The following is a 15,709-nucleotide window of genomic DNA, read 5'->3' as shown; positions in this document are numbered from 1 at the left end:
CAGAAGTCAAAAGGTTAAGAACCAGTGGCTTAGGTCATGAGCTCCAGTGTGACTACACCGGAAATATAAGTCAGAGAAATGTGAGTGCCATTGATCCATACTTGCATATGAGGAAGGGAAGAGGATTTTTTAACATGTCCTAATACTATAATTTTATGGCAAGGCAGAGAGGCCAATATTATGCACATCTCTTTAAATGCCAACTCATAGCAGCAACTACAAAACAATTGAAAAGAACTTAGAATAGTAACCCTAACATTCTAAAGTCTACTTCATCCTGTGTGTGGCAGCCATCTTCCTTCTTTGTTGCTGCTCACAGCCAAGATAAGTTTATTTAAAATTGTGTGCTTGCCTTTTGCTGTATTTGTTGTTGAGGTGTGTTTTGTATATTTGGATGACTATAGCTCGAGTGGTTCGCTTGTCTGCGATCCATGGTATGCTTGGTCTTATAATATTGTCAATTAAGTGCTTATTTCTATGTTTTGGTCGATGTATGAATTCTATGCTTTGAATCTTTTGGACGCGTGCCCTTTTGGCTTGTGGAAATTGCGGGCGGAGAGTCTTTCACACTCCTCCCTCACAAAAGCTATTTTGGGGATCCTTTACTGTATGAGACTTACCCTCACCATTGTGGTCCTTGGAGGCGCGAGCACCCAGGCGTTGCATTCGTGTGCGCCCCAATATTTCTAAATAAATACTGCGAGCGGATGATTCCCTCTCGGAAATGAGTGTAGAAATTACATTTATATTTATTTGGGAAAGGCACTGCCCTACTGTTAGGCAAGATTGTTTTTTACCTGCTTTTCGACCCATGCTGATCACTGCGGGGCCACCGTATCGACGTCACATGACGCGACGGCCACCTTAGATTGGTGAGGTTAAACACGCACGCATTGTGTTTTGAGCGGTCATGTTTTGTGCTGCGGGAGAGCTTGAATTACTGTTTTTTCTCCACAGTTTGTCCTGTTAGGGTCAAGAGTTGATTGGCTGGGCCGAAATAGCTCAGTTGGGAGAGCGTTAGACTGAAGAGTTGATTGGCTGCTCAGCTGCAAAAGTCAAGAGTTGATTAGCTGCTCGGTCGGTTATTAGAATAACAATACCTTGTATTTTGGGGTTGTTAAGGTTTTAAGTGAATTTTGGTGTACTGGATTATTAAGGTTCTTAGTAAATTTTGGTGGACTGGATTATTAGGGTCCATGGTGAATTATGGCGTACTTTGTACTTACCTTCTTGTTTTGGAGAGTTTTATATGGAGGAGAATAAAGTAAGTGAAACAAATAAGGAAGTAAAAGTTCAAGAGTGTGTGGATAAAGCAGTTTCTGCCTTAGCATCTCAGTTGGGCAGAAAACTGGAGGATTGTATGGAAAGGTTGGAAGGAAGGTTTAGTGAACAACATAATGAGGAACAGTTCTGGTCAGGTGGCGAGGTGGTTGTAATCCCTCAACCAGTGGAGATACTAGGAAGGTCACCCAGATGAGACAACATCTCGAGAAAGAGAGGATTTCTAAAGGAAATGGGGTATTTAATCTGAAAGTCTTTGGGAGGACAACTCACAAGGAGTTGAGTGAAAAGGCATTAAAGGCCGCAAAAAGGGAACACAGGGCTATTGCCTGCGATGAATCCTCCAGTAGTGGAGATATTATAATTTCATGTTCCTCAGACTTTGACTCCTCAAGAGGATGTAATTAAGAGAAAAAAAATGTTAAAAAGGAGAGGAGTGAGAAATAAGGTGCAGATCAAGTCATAGACCCATTGGGTGATTTTAAGTTTGACCCCAGTATTATCCAACACCCTCTCTCACCTCTGTGGGTCCTGTCTAAGCATGTAGCGCAATATGTGGAATTTTGGATAAGGAGAGAAAGGCCTAAGGATGTGTAGACTAGACTCCGTTCGGAGTGTCCAAGGCCCTCCCTTTCAAATAAGGTGCCCTAAACACCTGAATTGGACCCAAAGGTGCTTACCTTCCTTAATAAATTTGGAAGGGACCTGAGAAGCCGCCTTGATAAGGGATTGAAGGGGTGTCAGGACCGCCTTTTTGACATGTTTGGACCTTTGACGAAGATTTTTTACCTCTGTGAGAAGGCTTATCTCAAGGAGTCTGCTGTAGAACGTTTGGAGTTAAGACAGTGGCTACAAAGAGCGGTCTGTTGGTTGGGAGAAATGCTGATGCATCCCTGTGTATTGAATGTAGGAAGAGCCTACTAATGAAAATGTACCCAAAATTGGCTGAGCTGGCTGGGAAAGAGTCAGGCATGGAGGCAAACGTTTTCCTATTTGGAGAGGATTTTGTTAGAGAAATGGCTTGTTATGCCGGGCCTTTAATTCAATACAGAAGGTCCAGAAGGACATCAGAAAGGTTTTTTGTACGGCTGTGAGTATGCGGAGTCAATTTCCAGGCTGAGGCATCGGAACCTCACGGAGCTCTTTCTCTCGTGGGTATAGACCCGGAACCTTCCAAGCCAGAAACTATACTCCCGATTTCTGCCCTCAAAGATAGAGGGAAAGAGGTCAATTTAGAGGAGAAAGGAGTCAAGGTATGTTTGCCAAACAACCTTTTGTCTAATCCAGTAAAATTAGGTGGCAGACTCGCCCATTTTTTAGACAGATGGAGAGAGATTACTTCCGATCCTTGGGTGTTACAAACTATAAGTGGCGATCGAATAGATTTTGTGGAGAGTCCGATTCAAGTAAGAAGTCCTCCCCCTTAAGGTTTTCAAGAGAGGAAGAACAAGCATTGGAAATGCAATAGGGCTCGCATTAGGAAAGTTTGAGCTATTGGTCTTATAAAGGATTTTTTTTTATTTATGTGTTTTTTTTTAAATAGCTAAATTAATAGCTTTGTCATTTACAATGCCAATAGTTATAACTTTCGCAAATGTGACACCTATAGCATTTTCTATGCAACATGTTTTGTATTTACGTGACTTAGATGTATTGATATTACAAATAACAATGGCTTTTCATTTTTTTAAATAATTAATACTTAAATAATGTATTTAATTTGTAATGGCAATAGCTTAAACTTTTGTAAATAACTTTGGTGAAGATTATGTTCAGTGTTTTTTATTGTGACAAAAATCCAAGAACAGAAGTGAAACATTAACATCTTTTTGTGATTTGTAATAAAGCGTGAAAGCTTGAAAACAGCTTGAAACATTGAAAGAACATATTTGAACCAGTGATGCTGTGGTTGCGCTGAGTGATGCTGTGGTTGCGCTGAGTGATGCTGTGGTGGTGCTGAGTGATGCTGTGGTTGCGCTGAGTGATGCTGTGGTTGCGCTGAGTGATGCTGTGGTTGCGCTGAGTGATGCTCTGGTTACGCTGAGTGATGTGTGCATCGGTGGAGCTTAGTGGGTGCATTGGTGGAGCTGTTTGGTGGGTGCATTGGTGGAGCTTAGTTGGAGCATCGGTGGAGCTGTGTGGTGGGTGCATCGGTGGAGCTGTGTGGTGGGTGCCTTGGCGGAGCTGTGTGGTGGGTGCATCGGCGGAGCTGTGTGGTGGGTGCACCTGTGGAGCTGTGTGGTGGGTGCCTCGGTGGAGCTGTGTGGTGGGTGCCTCTATGGAGCTGGGTGGTGGGTGCCTCGGTGGAGCTGTGTGGTGGGTGCCTCGGTGGAGCTGTGTAGGTGGAGCTGTGTGGTGGGTGCATCAGTGGAGCTGGGTGGTGGGTGCATCAGTGGAGCTGTGTGGTGGGTGCATTGGTGGAGCTGTGTGGTGGGTGCATTGGTGGAGCTGTGTGGTGGGTGCATCGGTGGAGCTTAGTTGGTGCATCGGTGGAGCTGTGTGGTGGGTGCATCGGTGGAGCTGTGTGGTGGGTGCCTCGGCAGAGCTGTGTGGTGGGTGCCTCGGCGGAGCTGTGTGGTGGGTGCCTCGGCGGAGCTGTGTGGCGGGTGCCTCGGCAGAGCTGTGTGGTGGGTGCCTCGGCGGAGCTGTGTGGTGGGTGCCTCGGCGGAGCTGTGTGGTGGGTGCATCGGTGGAGCTGTGTGGTGGGTGCTTCTGTGGAGCTGTGTGGTGGGTGCATCTGTGGAGCTGTGTGGTGGGTGCATCTGTGGAGCTGTGTGGTGGGTGCATCTGTGGAGCTGTGTGGTGGGTGCATCTGTGGAGCTGTGTGGTGGGTGCCTCGGTGGAGCTGTGTGGTGGGTGCATCGGTGGAGCTGTGTGGTGGGTGCATCGGTGGAGCTGTGTGGTGGCTGCATCGGTGGAGCTGTGTGGTGGGTGCATCGGTGGAGCTGTGTGGTGGGTGCATCGGTGGAGCTGTGTGGTGGGTGCATCGGTGGAGCTGTGTGGTGGGTGCTTCTGTGGAGCTGTGTGGTGGGTGCATCTGTGGAGCTGTGTGGTGGGTGCATCTGTGGAGCTGTGTGGTGGGTGCATCTGTGGAGCTGTGTGGTGGGTGCATCTGTGGAGCTGTGTGGTGGGTGCCTCGGTGGAGCTGTGTGGTGGGTGCATCGGTGGAGCTGTGTGGTGGGTGCATCGGTGGAGCTGTGTGGTGGGTGCATCGGTGGAGCTGTGTGGTGGGTGCCTCGGTGGAGCTGTGTGGTGGGTGCATCGGTGGAGCTGTGTAGGTGGAGCTGTGTGGTGGGTGCATCGGTGGAGCTGTGTGGTGGCCGCATCAGTGGAGCTGTGTGGTGAGTGCATTGGTGGAGCTGTGTGGTGGCTGCCTCGGTGGAGCTGTGTGGTGGGTGCATCGGTGGAGCTGTGTGGTGGGTGCATCGGTGGAGCTGTGTAGGTGGAGCTGTGTGGTGGGTGCATCAGTGGAGCTTTGTCGGTGGAGCTGTGTGGTGGATGCATCGGTGGAGCTGGGTGGTGGGTGCATCGGTGGAGCTGTGTGGTGGCTGCATCGGTGGAGCTGAGTGGTGGGTGCATCAGTGGAACTGTGTGGAGGGTGCATCAGGGGAGCTGTGTGGTGGGTGCATCGGTGGAGCTGTGTGGTGGGTGCATCGGTGGAGCTGTGTGGTGGGTGCATCGTGGAGCTGTGTAGGTGGAGCTGTGCGGTGGGTGCATCAGTGGAGCTGTGTGGTGGGTGCATCGGTGGAGCTGTGTGGTGGCTGCATTGGTGGAGCTGTGTGGTGGGTGCATCATGGGTTGCCTTCATTACATCAACTTTAACACTTTTATAACATTGCATGTTTAAAGCATGCCTTACGTGTAATCCGGAGTACGTAAATATGTATGTGAAGTGCATGTCCCACTATACACTGTCACACACATGGCTACTACGCCTTGTATATAATGCTGCAACATGATTCCCGTATTTAAATGTCATTTGTGTATATAACTTTAGTCACGTTTGTAAAAACACTCACTAAGAGTGGTTACTACACACAAACTCGCACACAAATATAGGCAGCTGTGGGTTACTTTAGGTATAACATGCATCATGTCTTTACAAAAGTATCTGTTAGCGATATTTCATGAAAGTGCACATTATATATCTGATATAGGTATGTGATATCAAGCTACTACCTGCACAAACTCATATAGCTATATAAAATACAAAAAATATTGCAAGTACGAGTAAGCACATGAACATGTGCATGTTTCAAATGCATGTGTGTCGAGAGGTGGCGGTAGTAGGATAGATAGTGTGTCTGTGGCGGTGTGTGTATGTGACTGTGTGTGGCTATGTGTGTGGCTCTGTAGGTATATATGGGTGTGGGTTTGTGTGTTTGTGTGTGGCATTTGCGAGAGATTAAGCTATTGGCATTGTAAATGACAATGGCATTTATTTATCTGTTTTCAAAACCAACACAAATAAAGTTATTTACAATGCCAATAGCTCTAACTTTTTCAAAGGCGAGACCGTTGCATTGTAAATGCTTGTTAAAATATGACTGTGGTATGGTCATGGTCCATTATAAAGACAACTATTTGGACAAATGAAGATTTTAAAATAAACCAAGAACCGTCTTCTATGATCTTTGCACTGTAAACTCAGTCACAATTAGAGGGGCAGCCTGATGCATTGCTGAAAGAGCCCGCTCACATTAAGTGAGAAAGCAAAAATATTTTGTAATGCCATTACAGGAGAGGACCTTATACTAGCTCAAATGTGGCATTTACATGCCATGTAATTGTTTTTTAAGTAAATCGGCCAAATAGTTCAGGTTGCTGCTTACTGCTAATGGGGGTCGCATTTCCCCCCCCCCCCCCCCCCCCCCCCCAAAAAAAGTTTAAGTCCCAACCGGGTCTATTTAGGCTATCGTCTATTAGAGTGCCAATGATAAAAGCAACATCTGCTTATTAAAGATCCAAATGTCAACACTTCAGAGTGAGTTTTTTTAACCACTGTTGTGACCTCACTGCAAGCACTCGTAAGCATACCATGTCAGAAGTCCCAATGCAGACAGGCTGACTTCGCATTTCATCCTTTCAACGTCGAAAACGGAATGGTTTATAGCAGTACTGGTCGCCTTCAGTACATCGAATGTGACGTGCAGCGTCCCAGGTGATCAGTTCACACTTTGTATTCGTGTTAAATCCCTTCAGATGTAGCTACACCCGAGCTGTATATCGTGCACTAATACGGGTTTGAGATGGTGGAAGAGCCAGAACATTATAAGTGGCATTGTTTCAAGTGTCATGTGATTGTGTTCTGAAACGTCAAGGACTTGGAACTCCTTGTTCAATTCCCGTGGTAAGTTTCTTTATGCTTTTTCTCCACTTCCTGTAATTGGCAAAATGCTTCTGGAGTTCATGAAGTAATTCAGCAGATCGTTTATTTTAGTTGTAATTATTGCACTTCCTAAGTTAGTTCTAAACAAAGGACCTTTGCCGTCCAGAGTAATGCATTCTCTTCGTAGAGTAAGCAACAGGATTCCACATCTTTACATACGACTGCTGAAGCTAAATAGGGGTCCTGTGTATAGTGCACAAACGATTCCACTATGGTTATAGAAAGAGAAAGTGGCTTTCATGTGAATGATACAAACCTTCAATGATTGATTAACCAATATTTCAACAGTCAACTTTCGGCGGTTGTGTGTTGGAAATGTACTTCTAAGTAGATTTTTGTAAAAAATACATATCTTCCATCGCCAATAGGAGGAAGAGCAGTGCTGTCAAGCTTATGTGGTAAGAGAACCTAACAGGAGGTTGCATCTCAACGTTATTCCTGTTGTTGAGGATTTCGATGTTCTTTAACCTAACGTGTAGATTTCATGTGACCATATCCATTCCAGACACTGATAATTAATTGGCGACAAAAGTTATTATTTGACGTGGCATATCTTAATTGCTAGGTTTTTTAATTACTAGTTGATGTTTAATTTTTGTAATCATTTTTTTAAGTATGCACCTCTTAAAAAATAAATAAAAATGTTGCTTGTTATGTATTTCCATTTGTAGACCTAGAATAGTTATGGTGCATTGTATGTAGCTTTAAAAAATAAAAATGTAGACTGCTCAATGTATTTCCGTGAATAGATGCAGGTTGCCTCTTTCTGTCAAATAATATCCCTTGTTCAACTTACTATAGTGGTGCGGCATACTATGAAGCAGAGGAGGACTGACTGTCAGAGCCTTGCTCTTTCCTCTCTTGCCAACAGGGCTACTCCAGAATAAGACCACGAAAACCATAATTTGTGAAACATGGCCATTTGACTCGCAGCCCGGTCAGTGGGGGGGCTCCGCTTTCTGATCCGTAGAGGCTGATGCGCAGTCACTTTCTTGAAGAGGAAATGGGGAATAAAAACTTTACTTTTGCAGTGATGTCGATGAACCTGGCTTGATGTCACACTGCTGCATTGTGCTGATTTTCTAAGTAAAAACATGCATAGTGAGGAGCCGCTAGGTCCATTGCTTTAACAAATGATGTCTTTGTGGCGCTGTTGGTTCATTAATCGTGCACTAATACGGGTTTGAAATGGTGGAAGAGCTGCTTATCTCTTATGGAGATAGATTATCTGGGGGGAGGAAGGACTCCTAATGGGAAGTGTAGACGGGGAGAAATTGAGAAAAAAGCTGAGCAGGGAGGGTGGTATTGCGGCTATCTGTTTGCCCGAGGGGAGGAGAAATGCCGGCCTGAGGCAGAGCACACGCTGAGAAGCTTGTGGGAGGGGGGCTGGGCTGCCTTTGATCTGGTAATGCGAGGCAGGCAGGCAGGCGGCTGGTGGCATTGTGCACGCGCTTTTTAGGGCTTGCGCTTGCGCAATGACCTAAAAAGCACATGCACTTGAAGGAATCGCCAGTTGAATCGCCAGTGGTGGTTCAACACTGGATAAGCCGTAATAGAGCTTCGCCAGCGATGCGCAGAAGCGCATCAGCAGGCGAGCCCTAAAAATGAGTAGAGCATGAGGTTCAGGAGTTAGATAAGAAGGGTGCCAGAGAGTTAGCAATGGAAACCACCCCAGGGTTTGTAAGCAATTTATTTCTAGTCAAGAAAAAGGACAAGGGCATGAGGCCAGTCATAATCCTGAAAGATTTGAACAAGTGGATGGAATACAGCCATTTCAAGATGGCGGGTATCCATATGTTAAGGGACCTTTTAGGGAAGGGAGATTGGTTGACTCTCTTAGACCTACAAGACGCATATTTGACCGTCCCTGTCTGCCACGATCAGAGGTATCTTTTGAAATTCCAATGGAATGGAACCATGTGGAGATTCAAAAGCCTCCCCTTCAGTTTAACATCAGCTCCATGGTGCTTAACAAAGGTAATGAGACTGATAGCGCATGGTTGCTTACGAGGGGTCAGGCTGATAATATACTTAGACGATATCCTGATTATAGCTCAAAGCAAAGAGATAGGTCAGGAGTACACCACGTTGGCAGTTCATGTGATAGAGGGCTTGGGTTTTGTAGTAAACAGATATAAGTTATGTTTGGAGCCGAGTCAGGACACTGTTTTCTTGGGTTTTCAGATTTGGACGTTGGACTGTGTGTTGAAGTTACCAATGGAAAAGGTGAAGAAAATTTGCAAGGAGATCAAGATGTGGCTCTCTGACAACTGGTGGGAGATGGACAGGTCAGGAGAAAGAAATGCACATCAACTATTTGGAGTTGCTGGCAGGTTACTTTGCGATAAAGAGCTTTGTCAAAGATCAAGCAAAATGTAGTGTTCTCTTAAAGATGGACAACATTTCTGTGATGAGATATGTAAACAAGTAAGGGGGCCCTCGTTCAAAGGCTCTAGCAGATTTAGCGAAGGAGTTTAGGCATTATTTTCTGAGCAGAAACATTATGATTCTAGCTCAGTACCCTCCGGAAATAGACAATTCCGTTGCATACTGAAATTCAAGACAGTTGGTGGATTTCAGCGAATGGAGATTAAACAGGGAAATGTTAAATTCTATAGATAAGAGATGGGGTCCTCTGGCAGTGGATTTATTTGCAAACAGGGTGAATGCTCAGATTCAGATTCTTCGGTCAGAGGCCAGACCCAGCAGCCGAAGCAGTGAATGCTTTTCTGCAGGTCTGGTACAAGTTACGGAATTACGCATTTCCCACCTTTGCCTTAATTCAAAGGATGTTACTGAAAATAAAGAGGGAGAGAGGCGAATTAGTGCTGGTAGCTCCGTCTGGACTTCCCAGGTTTGGTTTCACGATATGTTGGAAATGCTGATTGCTGACCCAGTACTTTTCCCAAATGTCCCGGAGTTGTTGATGAACGCATCGGGGGAGTATCACAAGTTGGTTCTTCAAGGCCATTTAAGCTTGATGGTGTGGCTGGTTTCGGGAGAGCCTGGCAAGTGTCAGGCTTATCAATGGAGGCTTTGAAACTCACTAAAGAGTTATGGGCTCCAGGGACTTCAAAAGTGTACAGGTTGGTCTGGAAAAGATGGGTTTGTTTGAGTTCTGCCAGGGGTCTGGATCTCATTTCAGCACTCTGGGTGATAGTAGTGAATTATTTGACAGAGTTATTCCTTGAAGGAAAATCTTAAGTGCAGTTAACATCACTAGGTCTGCCGTCTCAGCTGGTCACGATTTAATAGACCGCTTGCCAGTGGGTCAACATGATGTGGTTAAGAGACTATTGAGAAGTGTAAGAATAAAGGCTCCACCGGGGGCGAAATATTAATCCTTATGGGACGTTGATCTAATCCTTAAAGAGCTGTTGGCTTGGAGCGAAAATGAGTTTTTAGACTTGAGGGAGCTCTCTCTGAAGTTGGTTATGTTATTATGTTTGGTTTCTTTTAGAAGAGTTTCTGATGTTAGAGCTCTAGAAATTTCAGGGTGTAGCTTTGTACTAGAGGGGGTTTGCTTCTATGTAACTAAGAGAACGAATACTATGTCTAGAACTATACTTTAGCCTTATTTGGACGAGTGTAGAAAGGTGTGTTTGGTGAGATGTTTAGGTGAGAATGAGAGCAAAACAGAATGTTTGAGATGCAGTGGGGCTCCCAGCTGACAATTTGTTTCAGAATCCCGCATAAGGCAGTGTCTGCGCCTACCTTGGCTCGTTGGGTCAGAGAGGTCATGAAAAGAGTAGGTATAGATTTATCTAGGTTTGGAGCTCACTCTGCTAGAGGGGCTATGGCTTATAAGGCACTGCTTTTGGGAGGAGGTTTGCATGAGATCTTAGCTGAGGCCGACTGGTCATCATATTCTGTATTCAAGAAATTCTATTTTAAACCGGGACCTGATGGTCCACACCATTCAAACTGCACAAAGGCTTTGCCGTAAGGAGGAGGAAGAAATAGAGGAACTTACAAAGGCCATACAGACCAGCCGGGTGGTCACTGATGCCAAGTCACTCCTAGAAAAGATAGAGAAAGATATCCAGGTATTCAAGGACAACACAATTAACGACAAAAGCAATAAATACGAACGAGACTTCAAGGCATTTAACATCGATCAAGTCTATCCCTTTCTGCGAGACGACTATTATTCACAGTCAGACTCGCGGCAGGCTTTGTCAAGTTACCAGGGTAGATCCAGGAACAGATTTACAACCTTTTTAAGTACGTCTTCGTCAGATTCATCAGAATCTGACAATAGAAACAAAAAGAAGGGTGTGTCTTTTTTAGACCTGCGCAAACAACCCAAACCCAGATACAAGGTACCATGGGACATGAGAACACGGAACAACCACTACAAATTGTAGGTGGTGCCAGCACGGTAGTGAATTTGTCCACAAGGGTGCTATCTGTTGAGGAAGAGGCAGTATTAAATTTAGGCCTTAAATTTGTTCCTTGCAAGAAAACAGACTATACAAAGCTCAAAATGGAGGCTATCGAGTTTTGCCGCAAGGTGAGACTCAAGGCCTTCTTTGCAAATACACCATCCATTAAAAATATGGAACCAACGGGGTTGAGAAATAAATCCAGGTTTGTACCACACAATAACATTCCCAAACAAGTATTAGCGTTTGAGCAGGTGCTGTTATCTGCCATCAGTAAACTGGAGAAAAACAAAAGTTATACCCAACAGAATATGAGCCAAAAACAACGGGCCACGATAAGATCCTTAAAAGAAGACCCTTCTATTGTTATAAAACAAGCAGATAAGGGTGGGGCAGTAGTCATCTGGCCCCACCCTATGTATCTAGCGGAAGGCGAGAAGCAAGTCAAAAACACGACTTGGTATTCTGCACTAACTGAGGACCCAGTGAAGCAAATTCAGGGACAGATTGCTCAAATTCTAGAACTTGGTAAAGAAGGTAGATTCTTAGGTAGCAAAGAATACGACTATCTTCTTAAGAAATTTCCAAGGACTCCCGTCCTTTATCTTCTACCGAAGATTCACAGGAGTTTGCAAGAGCCTCCAGGTCGCCCGATTGTTTCGGGGTGCGATTCCTGCCTGGAACCAATAGCACAATATGTAGATTTTTTCTTAAAGCCTTTCCTTAGCGAAGTAAAGTCTTACCTCAGAGACACGACAGATTTCCTGCTCAAGGTGGAAGGTACCACATTTGATGCCCAATCACAAATAATGGTCACCCTAGACGTCACATCCCTCTACACTCAAATCCCACAAGAAGCACTAGAGGTCATGCAAATATATCTTGACAAAAGAGAAAGACCCCACAGGGTCCCTACCTCTTTCATTTTAGAACTAGCTGAAATAGCGCTGAAAAAGAATTATTTCACCTTTAATGGTGAGTACTTTATGCAAGTGAAGGGGACTGCCATGGGGTGTCCTTATGCCCCAAAGATGGCAGTCCTCTTCATGGCATGGTACGAGGAGAAATTCTTGGAGGTAAACAACCCCTTTAAACAGCACATCACACAGTGGTACCGCTACATTGATGACGTATGGCTCCTGTGGCAGGGGAGCCAGACCGAACTATTGGCATTTCACAGTTGGCTTAATACGAGACATAGAGACATCCAATTTTCCATTGAATACAGCACTAGTCGCATGACATTCCTAGATGTTGAGCTTATATGTGATCAAGGACAATTAAAAACATCTCTTTACAAAAAACCTACAGATAGGAACACAATCCTACACCATAGAAGCGCTCACCCCAAAAACCTTAAATCCAATCTGCCCTACGGGCAACTATTTAGGATTAGGAGAAATTGCTCTGACATACATGATTACGACAAACATGCCCGCAATTTTTGCTCTGACATGCAACAAAGAGGCTATCCCAAAAAGCTCTTGAAACACTCATTTAGATGAGCTAGATATATGCCTTGTGAATGCCTACTTCAAGTTAAGAAACGCACACCGCTAGAGAAACTTGTGTGTGTAACTACGTTCTGCCCTGACACACACAAATTAAGACAGGCTGTGCTAAAGAATTGGCACCTTTTGGAAGGTCTTGATTGCCCCTTTCCTAAACCGATTTTTGCTTACAAAAAGAATCAGAGCATCGGGCAACAGCTGATCAGAGCTGACATTGCAACACCAAAGCCAAAAAGTGACTTGCTGTCACAATGGAATTAATTTGAAACCTATTGAGGGCCACCACAAGTGTGGGAATTGTGTAGCTTGCCCAAATACGATCGAAGGCAAGGAATTTATACATCAAGGAGTTAAATGGTCACATACAGAGTTTTCTAATTGTAGGACCAACAATGTGGTCTATGCGATACTGTGCCCCTGCATGAAAACGTATGTTGGCAAGACTAGCCAGCAGATTAACCATAGAATCAGCCAGCACCGGTCCCGGATTAAGAAGAAAGTGATCTCAGCTCCCACGGTGGAGCACTTCTTGGAAAAGGGACATGATGAGCATGACTTTAAGTGGTCTGTCTTACTCACAGTTAAATCCACAAATCAATGCCAAGATGTCGAGTGCATTTTGCTTCAAAAGGAAATATACCGCATTCTGAAATTTAATAGCGCGCAAACCAGACTCAACAATCTCTCGGAGATAGCGCATTTGTAATAAGTTGACCTTTCCTCTGGAGTGACTTGAGTGTTAGATTAGACGTGCCGGGTCGGGCCAGCGGGCCCAGTTCTTCTATTTTCTACAAATATCTATTCTTTTAAAATCACTAAAGGGGCTCTGGGCTTTCTAGTTGTGCCCTTAATTTACCCAGTCCGTGATTCACATCTGATCCAGCAATGAATGCCCTATAAGTTCGGAACACTCGCGTTACACACTACACGCGCTTTCTCAACTTCAGTAAAATGTTTTCAGCAACACAGCGCACACACTAAACCTAAATACACCGTGGTTCCCACGCTTACGGTAAACATTAGCTAGTCATTTTCTAACGAACTCGACAATCACTTTTTCAACTAGCGGCTAGCGATCCGCAAAAACTACTAGGTCCACAATGCACTTGGGTTCGATTCAAATAAATCCAGTTCGGACACCAGCCGGCCATTTTGACTGAGACCTTGATGAACATAGTTGCTGAGAAAGCACGTCTGGAGAAGGTAACGCTCTATTTTAAAAGTGCGCCTTTTGAGTCATAACAACAATCCTGTAAGAATTTTCATAAGCGTCCCTTTCATTTGACAGGACCGCGAGCGCTGAAGAAACACTGAATTTAAGAATAAGTATTTGGCAAGATAGGCTCCTGGCGCCACTCCAAAGCGCCCATAATTAATGTACATGAGGATTGATTCTCCTTTCCAATCTCATTTATACGTACTCACTTTGCCCCCGCTAGGAACTAACACGGATGGTCACATTTCACCAGCCATCTCGCCGGTTGGCGGCACACGACAGGTCAGTGTGCTATGTTGGTTAAACGCAATGCAGTTTATTTATTTATCAGGCAGCTATCTAAATGCTGTGCCAATCTTAATCGATCCAAACCCTGATTTTTCAGATTAGATTGCCCGTTTACAGAAAACGATTGATCCCCTTGGTGTCCCGGATTCTGACAACAAGTCCCACATGCCTTCTCCTTTCTATAAAAAGAGCCTGGTATGTAGAGTCTATCCATTTATAAACTAGTAGCGAATGCAACTTTAGAACAGAGGCTACCATTTCATCAAGATAGTAAAACGCTTTTTTCTTTGCATCTTCCAGACACAAAGAATAAAAGCCCTGATGAGAGCCCAGGGACGTTTGTCCTGGCCTCGAAACGCGTCGGCAGTTTTGGTGGAATAGAGCATTATCTGTAAAGAAAACTAGGACTTGCTAGTCCAGATACTACCAATTTTGAGTCATTCAGTTGACTATATTTCCCTTTTTTTTTTTACTTTTCTCATTCATTGACTCTATATGTATGTGATATTGTTGTTTTGTAATGTATTAATTTCTTTGTAGGAGGTTTGATGTTGACATATTATTTTGACAATGTTTGTTTCTATGTGTATCAAACCAATTGTACAGTGATGTAAATATTTGAATGTACAGTCTGTTTTATTTCTGCTAATCTATGTGAAAGTATATTTCAAAATTTCAAAATAATTGGCATTGAATAAGCATGCCGGGTTGGAATGTAATAAATATTTTTTGAACCTAAAAAAACATTCTTCGTTTAAGTAAGTGTGGTTTAGGCAAATTGTGTGCTGTATACGTAAGGAATATTATGGCAAGGCTTTAAACATGCATAATATTGGCCTCTGTGCCTTGCCATAAAATTCAGATTTTCCACAGCTAGGATGAGTAGCAAATCATGATTTTATTAAAGACACGGAGGCTGATATTATCCCTCCCTTTTAATACCCACCCTTTAATAAATTGTTTGTGATTCTTTTCAGGAGGAGACTTCAAGAAGTAATTGGAAAACAAGATTTGGGATTTTAGTCGTTCTTTTGGACATTTAAGGATTGGTTTATTAAACAGTTTTTATTCACGGTTAGATGTGGCGGAATGTTCACAGCAAAAAAGAAGGAGGATAGCTGCCACACACAGGATGAAATAGATTTTAGAATGTTAGGTTTACTATTCTAAGTTCTTTTCAATTGTTTTGTAGTTGCTGCTGTGGTTGGCAATTAAAGAGATATGCATAATATAATATATTTTAATTAATATTTTAAAATTATATTTTTTATATTAATTGTACATTTATGCTTAAGTTACATGTTTTTTAGAATTGCATTTCTTAAAAGTTAATCAATTATGTTTTATTTTTTGTTAATTATTTTTAATGAATTCCATTTGTAAAAAAATAATCTGACTTCTTTTAAAAATTAAAATACGTTTTCATTCCAATACATAGATTTACCAATGCAAGTTCGATATTTTGTCCACAGTACCTTGGCAAATTATATTTTTGTACCCCAATATTGGTGTGTTCTATGTTTCATCATAACACCTTGTGGAGATCGTTATGTGTGTTTATTGTTTCAATTGTGTGCCTTTTTGTAGCCCAGTGTCTGTGTCGCCCATGTTGGTGTGGGTGTGCAGAGCCCAGGAAGGT

The sequence above is a fragment of the Lissotriton vulgaris genome, chromosome 3_1, assembly GCF_964263255.1.
Source record: "Lissotriton vulgaris chromosome 3_1, aLisVul1.2, whole genome shotgun sequence".
NCBI classification, from domain to species: Eukaryota; Metazoa; Chordata; class Amphibia; order Caudata; family Salamandridae; genus Lissotriton; species Lissotriton vulgaris.
The sequence above is the reverse complement of the archived record's forward strand: the minus strand, read 5'-3'. Positions refer to the sequence as shown.